The following is a 9,474-nucleotide window of genomic DNA, read 5'->3' on the forward strand; positions in this document are numbered from 1 at the left end:
AGGGACTTTGGTCTCTTGGTTCATCAAAGTGGAGGATCAGTAAATATTTGTTGAAGTGAATTGAACCCGCCCCCATCCCAGTTGACTCCTTAGGGCCTCAGCTCAAACCTCACTTCTCAGGAAAGGCCTTCCCACTGTGTGTGTGTGCGCGCGCGCGCGCGTGTGCGTGCGTGTGTGTGTGTGTGTGTGTGTGTGTATGGGGGGGGTGGTTCTAGTTTCCTCTCCTGAAGTTTCCTGCACTTCCCCTGGAAAATGAGCGTGTTTGATGTCTGTCTTCTTTGCTAGATGAAACTCCACAGGCCAGGGACGAGCTCTTTCTTGTTTACTGCTCTGTCTTCAGTTACCCAACACGTAGCCAGTGCTCAAGAAATATTGTGAACAAGCAAGTAGATGGCACTGGGACTCCACGCTGCTGTGTTAGCCCTTCCCACCGACCCTTCTTCTCCATCTGCAGATGAATGACTTCTGGGTCTTGGCTCTCTAACCCCTCTTCCTTCTTTCTTCCTCCGAAGCCATTCACTCCCAGGCCACGCCCTGGTTCCCAGGGACACCCCACTGACTGGGCCCTTTCAGCCTTGGTTGCCCCTCCCTGGTAAAGAGTAGGGCCTGCTTTCAGCTCCCGAGGGCAGGCCTGGCCCAGGGAGCCCCGGGCCCACCTCCTTTACCTCTTTCAAAGAACTCAGCTCTCAGACATGGTGAGGCTGAGCACCTCTCTCCCCTCACCAGCCAGCTGGGCCTAGCAAATGCCGAGTCATTGCTGGCTGCTGCCTGTCTCCAGCTCCTCCAGCCTGAGGAGCTGCCAGGAGCAAACCCAGCAGAGCCGCCCCTGGCAGCATCTGAAGTGCTTCGCAACTGAAATCAAAGAGTTTCTGCTCCCTTTCTGCAGATTCCTACCTCTGCAAGAGCGAATGGAAGCCCTGGAACGAGGGATTGGGTCAGGGCGGAACCACTGATGCTGAACCATTGCAGTGCTACCTTCCCAACCCCACTCCGCTACCAAAGGCCTCTGGACACATCCTGACAGCCCAGCCTCAGTTTCTCCATGAGCTCCTTCCCATTAAAGGAGCTGGCAAGGCAGCATTTGCTGAGCTACGCCAAAGCTTCAGTGCCTGCAAATGCTGACTAATAATTAAGTCCCTGTGAACTGCCTGTAGATAAGCATAATCCCTTGCATTTATATAGCCCTGAACACATTTCAAAGCTTTTTCACATATATTATCTCATATGATCTCCCACAATAATCCTATTGGGTAGTTGCTAGGAAGGAAATTAATGTCCTTATTCTGTAGAGGAGAAAACCAAGACTTAAAGAGAGAAGACTGTTGTCTGAGGTCACACAGCCCATGGAGACCAAAGCTGGGCACAGGACACAGGTTCCCAATAGCTCATGGCTCTTAATTATCCTTTTGCCCAGGATCCTGAAGTAGCCTGATGAGTACAAACCCTCTCAGCTCTTCCTTCCATTCCAGCAGCAACAACAAATAGTTGTCAGGCACATATATTCAACTTGAATTATGTTATCTCATTCAACTCCCAACACAGCCTTATGAGATTGGCAATATTGTAGGCCCTGTGTTACAGACGAGTGGCCAAAGCTCAGAGAGGCTAAGTTACTTACTTGCCTGTGGTCACACAGGCTATTCGGATCCAGGACAAAATGCTGCTCTGTTTGAACAATCTAACTTTAACCCCTATCCTTAGGCTCTCCCTGGCTTAACTGAGGCTTCCTTCTCAGACCCCAAACCTCTAGAACCCCTTCCTTGGAGTCTGGGACTTTTAGAGAGTCTCTAATTTCTGTGGCTTTCTGTTTCCCAGGCAGCTCATTCATTTACACATTCATTTGACAAACATTCACCGAGGCCTTCCTCTGTACCTGGCATGAGGAATGGCCCAATGGACAGCGGCCTAATCTCCCGCTCTGAAGGAGCTAGCCCAGGCTGGGGAAATCTGAGAGGGCTTCATGAAGGAAGGGGCACCCAAGATGAATCTTGAAAGATGAGTTGGGGGAAGACAGCAGAGAAAGAAGAAGGAAAATGGTCCAAGCAGAAAGAGCCAGAACAAGAGAGGGCAGCACCTGTTCGGGGATGCCATAAGTGAGATAGTTTGGCTGGAGAAGGAAGAAGAGTTTGAGGCTTGCGCAGTGTTAAAGAGGAGCATGTGACAGGTTAATGATCTGTTAGGTCTGTGTTAAGGATACTCTGGAAGCTGTGTGGAGGGCGAGGCTGACACTGGGGACACTGTGCACTCTAGTGCAAGGTCTTTCCCAGTTATTTCAAGCCAAAGCTTTCCCGCGGTGGTCTCCAATGAGGTGCCATTGAAAGCAGGCAGAAGGAAGGGCATTCTAGATGATGGGAACAGCATTTGTGAAGGCTCAGAGGCAGAAGAGAGCAAGACCAGCTGTGGAGCTAGAGTAGCTCAACATAACTGAAGCCAGGGTCTGGGCTACATGGAGCCACCACTGTATAATAAGAGTGAACTTGATGGGTAAGAGTCCAGGGACACTGCAGATGGTCACCTAGGTTCAAACCCCAGGGGCTACTAGTTATGTGTCCTTGGGCAAATTACTTAATTTCTCTGGTTCTCAGTTTTCTCCTCTTTAAAATGAGGTTGTTGTGAAGAGTAAACAAAAGAATACTCAAAGCACTTAGCATGTAGTAAACAATAAACGCAACCTGTATTATCATTGCTATCATTAATATTATCATTATTAACAGTTCCACAGTGGAAATCTTATGTGGAGTACCACTTTGTAAGGAAAGAGTCTCATTTTAAAAAGTATAAACAAGTTGCAACGTGTATTTATCTGTAATCTCCACATTCACAGATATGTGTGAAATTTAATCTGCAACTGTTTTCTCAGGGTGTCATCCCATCCGAAATCGAATGACGTTTCGGATGTCGGATGTTGATAGGGGCATTACAGCAAGTGGCAGCAAGCTCGAGGCTGGGAGCCGGTACAGGGGAGGGGGCCTCTCGCAGTCCCTGGAGGGGTGACGAGCCCCACATTTCGAAGCTGGAATGGTGGGGAGATTTTCAGGGCTTAGAAGTGGCTCCACTTGCTCCAATCAAGATGAGAGAATCAGCCAGTCACTCCAGAGAATCATTTTTCTGGACCGAATGCGGCGAACAGAGTCTGGGACGTAGCCCCCGCCTACAGAGATTTAACATCTTCTAGAGTTACAAATTGATCTCTTAGAATCTGAACCATTTAAGCTTGGGGGTTAAGATTTTCAGGTGTTAACCGTGGGACACATAGCTCCAACATGGTGGGAGAGGTGAACCAGGTCCAAGAAGGCTATCCTTCAGAGCCTGCCTGGCTGGAATCCCACCTCCATCTATGAACTGGGCGCCTTAGACATGCCACTTCTCCGGGATTTGGTTTCCTCACCTACACAACTGCACCGATCATTAGACCTAACTCAAGGGTCGTGTCAAGATTCAACGAAATCATGCACACGGAGTGCTTGACACAGGGCCTGCCACATGATCCGGGCTCAGAAACTAGTAGTGGTCATCGCTGATATGAGATACTTCTCCCTCTGGGAATCTTGATGACCAATTTCACAGCTCCAAGTGGGCTGCCTGTGGAGAGGAGCGAGAGGGAGGGACATGATGACAGATGTCACATCAGACTACTGTCCCCTTAGGCAATGGTGGGGAGGGGTCCAGGCCCGAACCACCACTATGCCCACAGAGTACGAGAGCCTCTTACTGCAGCTGGGGAACAAGTCGGCCTTGGTCTCAGTATGAGAACAGCGAGGGGGCTCAAACCTCCCACAGGGCTGCCTGGAAAAGCGTCCCTGTCCACTGTAAGGGGGCACGAAGCTTGGGGCAGGCCGAGGTCTGCACTGCCAGTGCTGGTATATGATCTTGGTGGAGGCAGGCAGCAAGGCCAGTCATTTCCAGGCCTTCTGAAATTTAGAAATGTGAAGTTTTAAAAATCAGCACACACACAAAGAAATGTTTTTTTGCAGCTGTTTTTGGCATTTGGGGAGTCATTTACCAACTTCAAGTTCAACTTAATGAAGTTGGGGGTAGGCAGCTTCCATGGGAGTTCTGCTTCCTAGCAATCTGCAGCCGCCCAGCCGGGAAAGAGGGCTGAGCGTGTGCTCGGCGGGGAGCGTTAACAGTAACACGTTGTGTATTTGTCATCAGAATGGAGCCCCCGGGCACAGGGGTAGTGCCCACGGCCGCTCAATGGTGTATTTGTCATGTGGCCACTGACACAATCAATTGACCCCCTTACACACCGGTGTTTATTAGCCATTGTATAAATATTTCACCCCTCCCCAGCTGACACATAATCTCTTCTTTGCTGCCTCTGACAAATGAACATTTCTCTGTAGACTCTTAAATGAGTATGTGTCACAGCTATGTCACTGATTAATTTTTTTTACCACCACGAACAACGATGCATAGAAATGTAACTTATATTCATTTCCCGGCTTGAGCCCAGCTGTCTAAAAAATTCCACCAGCAGCTACGGCTGACAGACAGCTATCCAGCGCTTGGGCGTGCTGACATGTGGTTGTGTGAGTGCCAGCTTGTTAATTACGGGCTTTCTCTTCCGGCCTGGCTGCCGAGTAACCAGCCACAAGGACTTTAATCACTGTTGGGGCCAGGAAGGGCCTGCTTCCGAAGGCTCTGGGGACCGCCTCCCCAGCCTAACCTAACCACACACGGTTTTTTTCCTCCAAGCATTGACCACCTTTTCCTCTGGGCCTTGGTTTTGGGAATGCCCCTGAAGTCACCCCAGTAACACTTATTGCCACCTTAAACTCTTCGCCCACTGATCTGTGAGATCATGAGGGTAGGAACTGGATCTTGTTTGCTAAGCGCAGAGTGGCTGCTCCAGAAATATTTGCTGACGTTAAATCAGCTGAGGTGCAATTATTAAACAATGTACCAGCCACTTGACAAGTATTGTTCATTTCATCTTTCTCAGTGAAAATTCTCGGAGCCCCTATTATATTGGCCTGTAGACCTGGGGCCAGAGGAAAAGGTGACCATCACTTGGAGTCAAAAATAAATATGTGGTTAGACTGGGCTAGGAAACTGGTCCTGGAGCCTTCCAGAGCCAGGCCTCCCTGGGCCCCACAGTAATGAGGTCCTTGTGGCTGGTTGCTTGGCAGCTAGGCCAAAATGAAGTTTAGGTTCTAGTGATGGAGGACCAGAGATTCCCGGGGTAGGCATTATTTGTACCCTGGTTTGCAGCCGAGAAAACTAAAGGACAGTTCTTGCCATCGAAGTTGGCTGAGAACCTGTGTCATCTGACCCCCGAGGCTGCACATCTAACCATTCTCTGTCAACTGCCTGACCCCACACTTCTGTCCTTGGGCTGCCTCAGTTTCTCTTCCACTACAGCTGCCCTCCCCTCCTTTCCTTTCTTCTTCTTCACACTTTCCTCCTCCTGGCAGATTCTCGAGTCACCTTGGCCTTGAGAGCCAACTCAGCATCTCTGCCCCCACCCCGACCTGTCCATCTGCTGCTCCCTTCTCCCACCCACCAGCACAGGCCTGAGCCTTGAGCAGGTGTCTAGGCTGCCTCCCCACCCCCAACGTCCATGCACCTGTGTCCATGCACCTGTGTCCCTTCCCCGATGTCATATAACCACTGGCTGGAAGCCAAGTGCACAACACCTGGGGACACTCACAACAGTTCTGCCATTGCCCACAAGGCTCTCTCAAGAGACTGACATGAGAAGTGGAAGGCCCTCCCCTTGTATATCCAGGGGACCGACTCTCCCTGATGCCATGTCTGTGGACTCCATGGGAATCACTGATGTGTATGGACATGGGAGTCAGTCTGAATCCCAGTTTCTCTATTTTCCAACTGCGTGTCCTTGGGCAAGTCGCTCATTTTCTTCTTGTCTTGTACACTGAGGATGCCAGTACCTATTCTGCAGGGTTGTCATGAGGGTGAAAAGAGCTTGCGTGGACCAGCACCCAGCATGGCGCCTCGCATATAGGAGGTGCATAGGGAAGAACTTTCGAGACTCTGACCCATCTTGACCAATCACCTCCCAATCAGAGAAGAAAAGCTGCTTGAACCCGTCTCCTGAGACACATGCATGTGCCTGGCGATACCCCAGCCCACAACAACCTAGGAGGTGGTCCTCTGTAACTCCATACACCAGATAGCTCTGCCCCTCTCTTCTTCCCACCTGGTCTGAGTGGTGTGGGAGGAGGGGCAGCTCTAGGAAATGAGATGAAACTGCTGGAATGGAGCTGCCCAAAGGGTCTGCGCTCACCTTCAATAAGCGTCATCCAAAACAATGGCCAAATATGAGCCTTCGGTCCATGCGGCACTGAATGAAGTACATGTTTATGTGCATTATCTCAATGAAAAGTCACAAAAACCCTCTGAGTTAAGTATGACCGACCTCATTCTACTGGTAGAGAAATCAAAATCCAAAGAGGTTAAGGAACTTACAAAAGGTCCCACAGAGCCAGGACTTTCTGGAACTTGGGTCTTCCTCCTTCCCAATTAAGAGCTCTTAACTACCACCATATGCCACCTCCCTCTGACCTCCTTCACCACTACACTCACCAAGGTCCCAGGGTATGCTCCAGGGAGCAGGCACCACCTGCTCTATGATGTCACCAAGGGCCTGCACTCTGACGTCAAGGCCCCAGTGGGCCTGCACCGTCCCACCTGTGGGGACTTAGTGGAGCTGAGGGCAAGGTCAGAGGAGGGAGAAGCCCGGGCAATGCAGAGCTGGATCAGGACCAGGATAACAGCAGGCCTGGGGAGGGGGCTGATGCAAGAAAAGTGCCCACACAACTGGCCCTTCAGTTGGAGGTTTGGCTGCGCCATCCCCCATACATTTCCTTGTTCGAAATGGAGCATGGAGCCCCGGAAATCAGGACAAAAGCACCACCCACAGCTCTGGTCTCGATGACTCAGATTCTACCTCCCACAGCCTCCTCCTGTGCGTGTCTCTGAATGTGTGTGTACCCGAGCATGCGCCCCGCCGGTCGGTGAGGCTGTCAGCTGTGCACGCATGTGCGCAAATGCATGCACTGGGATGAGTCCACATGTGCACATGCCCAAGCGTGTCCATCTGCATACCTGTCTCCAAGCCTGAGCCTTCAGAATATGATGACCGACAGGGTCAATGGTGATCATCATGCTACTAAATAAACGACGCACTTCCTATGTCCCAAGGCACACTGCCAAGCACTTTACATATAGTGCCATGTGGAATCTTTACCAAGTGGGCCTTATAAGGAGAGCACTATCATTATTCCCATTTTACTAACACTGAAACCGAGGCTCAGAGAAATGAAACTGCTTTCCCAAGGCCACACGGCCAAGAATTGGTGTAATTTTCAGAGGCCAAAGTCTGTAGCCAAAAAGATGTGCCTCCCTTCTTGCTCTCCCTAGGGAGTTTGGAGAGATGACCCCTTAGTAACCAAAAACCAGCCAGGGTCCCTTGAAGAAAGCGAACCAGAAGCCAGAGTCTTGGAGGAGAAGGGGGACAAATAGCAGATAGACGCTTGAGCAGGGGCAAGGCAGTTGTCTCTCAGAACAGGTGTCAGAGAAGCTGTGACAGCCACTTAGAACCACAGTGGCAAGCCTTCTTTACATGGCGATTTGCATATATTTGCATGTATTTGCATCACCAAATCTGTGGAATTGGCCTTAATGGTCCCTGCCTAAGAAGACTGGCAGAAGCCGAAGAGGGTGGGAGTGACAGGGAGGGCCTGGGGAATTCAGGAAGGGAACGGAGGACAGAGGCAGTGCTGTGGAGGCACCGGGAGGCGCTGGGCACTGCCAAGAGGCAGTTTCTAGGAGAAAGCAGGAAGATTTTCCCCCATGTGCCCATCCGCCTGACGGCAGCAGGAAAGCGGGTAGGGGTTCAGAAGTCCGGAGAGCGGAGGAGGGTTTGGGTTCTCCGTCAGTGAGCGGCGCTCAGGAGGAAGGCCAAGGCTCAGGCCTGGCTCGGGAGACCCCAGCCCCGCGTCCTGGGAAGGGGGCTGGAGAAGAGAGGAAGACCTTATATTGCGTCTTCCCTCTGGAGGGCCGCCTACTTGGCGGTAGGAGCTCAGTGGCTCGGTGTTGGCGCGCCATCTAGTGGAAATACTCGGGAAAGCGCCCCTTCCTGCCTGCTCTGGCGCAGCCCTTCCTGTCGCTGCCTGCAAAAAACCCGGTGGGTGTCTGCCTCCCCTCTGCGGAGGAAGCACACGATAGAACCTGGTCCTGCAGCCCACGCTGTGAGTGGGCCTGGAGATTGCGATTTTCCGGAGGCTCATCAGCAAGCAGCTTCCCACGGGGCTTGGGCCAGGCTTAGATGGGCTAATACAGCGGAGTGGTGAAGAGCTTAGGGTTTAAAGTCAGAAAGGCATGGCTGTACTGGTTGCTGACAGTGTGACTTTGGCAAATTAACCTCTGAATCAGTTTTCTCATCTGTAAGTTTTCTCTTTTGTAATATTTACTTGTGGGAAGAAAAAGAGATAATAAATGTTAAGAGCTTGTTAATAAAGTCAGGAATAGGGAAAAGTACATGAAGTGCCTAGGGCGCAAAATTTAAAGATTTGGGACTTGGCAGGACACCGAGACCTCTTTAAAACAATTTGTTTTAGGCAAGGCAACCCTTGGTTGACCTCATGGATTGCAAGGACCTTGTCAGTTTATAATCCCTTATTTTTTTAATCCCTATAGTACCTGGTCTTCCTAGGTGGTCTCTCATCCAAGTACTAACCAGGCCCGACACTGCTTAGCTTACAAGATCAGACGGGATCGGGTTTGTTCAGGGTGGCATGGCCATAGACTGAGATGTCCTTAAAACATGAGTCCTGGGCTCCTCATTCTTTTTGCCCTAGTCCTGGCCCGGCTTGTTAGCACGTGGCCTGGCACAGGAGGAGCGCCTGTGGATGTTGTTTTGTTATTGCTGTGAGGATGCTAAGGCCTTGGGAAGACAGCACCCTACTCCCAAGGCCTAAAAAGAAGTAGCACCCCAGCTCCTATCTGGCCTGGTCTGGCAAGGATGTGAAGTGATACTGGAGGCCAGAGGGGTGAGTGGCTACTTCACTTTGAGTCAGGAATAGAGAGTTCACAGGCAGATATGAATAGAGGCGGATATTGGGTCACATACCTCGTGTGGCTTCTCAGATTCCTTCTGACCAACTGATAGATGAGTAAGAGAGTCAGGCCTGGTTCACAGGTGGTCGGTGCGATATGTTGGTGAGAGTCAGACACAGACTGCTGCCACATTACAGCCCTCTTAGAGTGACCCTCAAGGACAGTGGCGAAGGGAAGTCCCACCCAGGGTGCAAAACTTTGAATAGTACATTTGGTCATCAGCTTTGTCTAGAGGTATAGGCAGCCTGAAGTGTGGTTATTCCCTGGTCAGGAGCCTGGAAGGAATAGGGTCAAGATAAGTGACAAAGAGGGCTAAGGAAAGGTGAGTGGACAGACTTCTGGGAGTGGTCATCAAGTGTGCAAACTTCCCAGTCTCAAGAAAACACTCTA

General features: G+C 50.8%; 1 long non-coding RNA gene and 1 pseudogene across 1 annotated transcript; both read right to left on the reverse strand.

Moving 5' to 3' along the window:
- Positions 1-2,652: 2,652 nt before the first annotated feature.
- Positions 2,653-6,806, reverse strand: LOC118605454. Its single transcript, XR_004952165.1, has 2 exons — positions 6,550-6,806; positions 2,653-3,582 (listed from the first exon to the last, which is right to left on the reverse strand). It is a non-coding gene; the product is annotated as an uncharacterized LOC118605454 (long non-coding RNA).
- Positions 6,807-8,655: 1,849 nt separating this feature from the next.
- LOC118606151 lies at positions 8,656-8,774 on the reverse strand (annotated as a pseudogene).
- Positions 8,775-9,474: the final 700 nt, after the last annotated feature.

Source organism: Rousettus aegyptiacus, unplaced genomic scaffold (assembly GCF_014176215.1).
Source record: "Rousettus aegyptiacus isolate mRouAeg1 unplaced genomic scaffold, mRouAeg1.p scaffold_m13_p_7, whole genome shotgun sequence".
Lineage (NCBI taxonomy): Eukaryota > Metazoa > Chordata > Mammalia > Chiroptera > Pteropodidae > Rousettus > Rousettus aegyptiacus.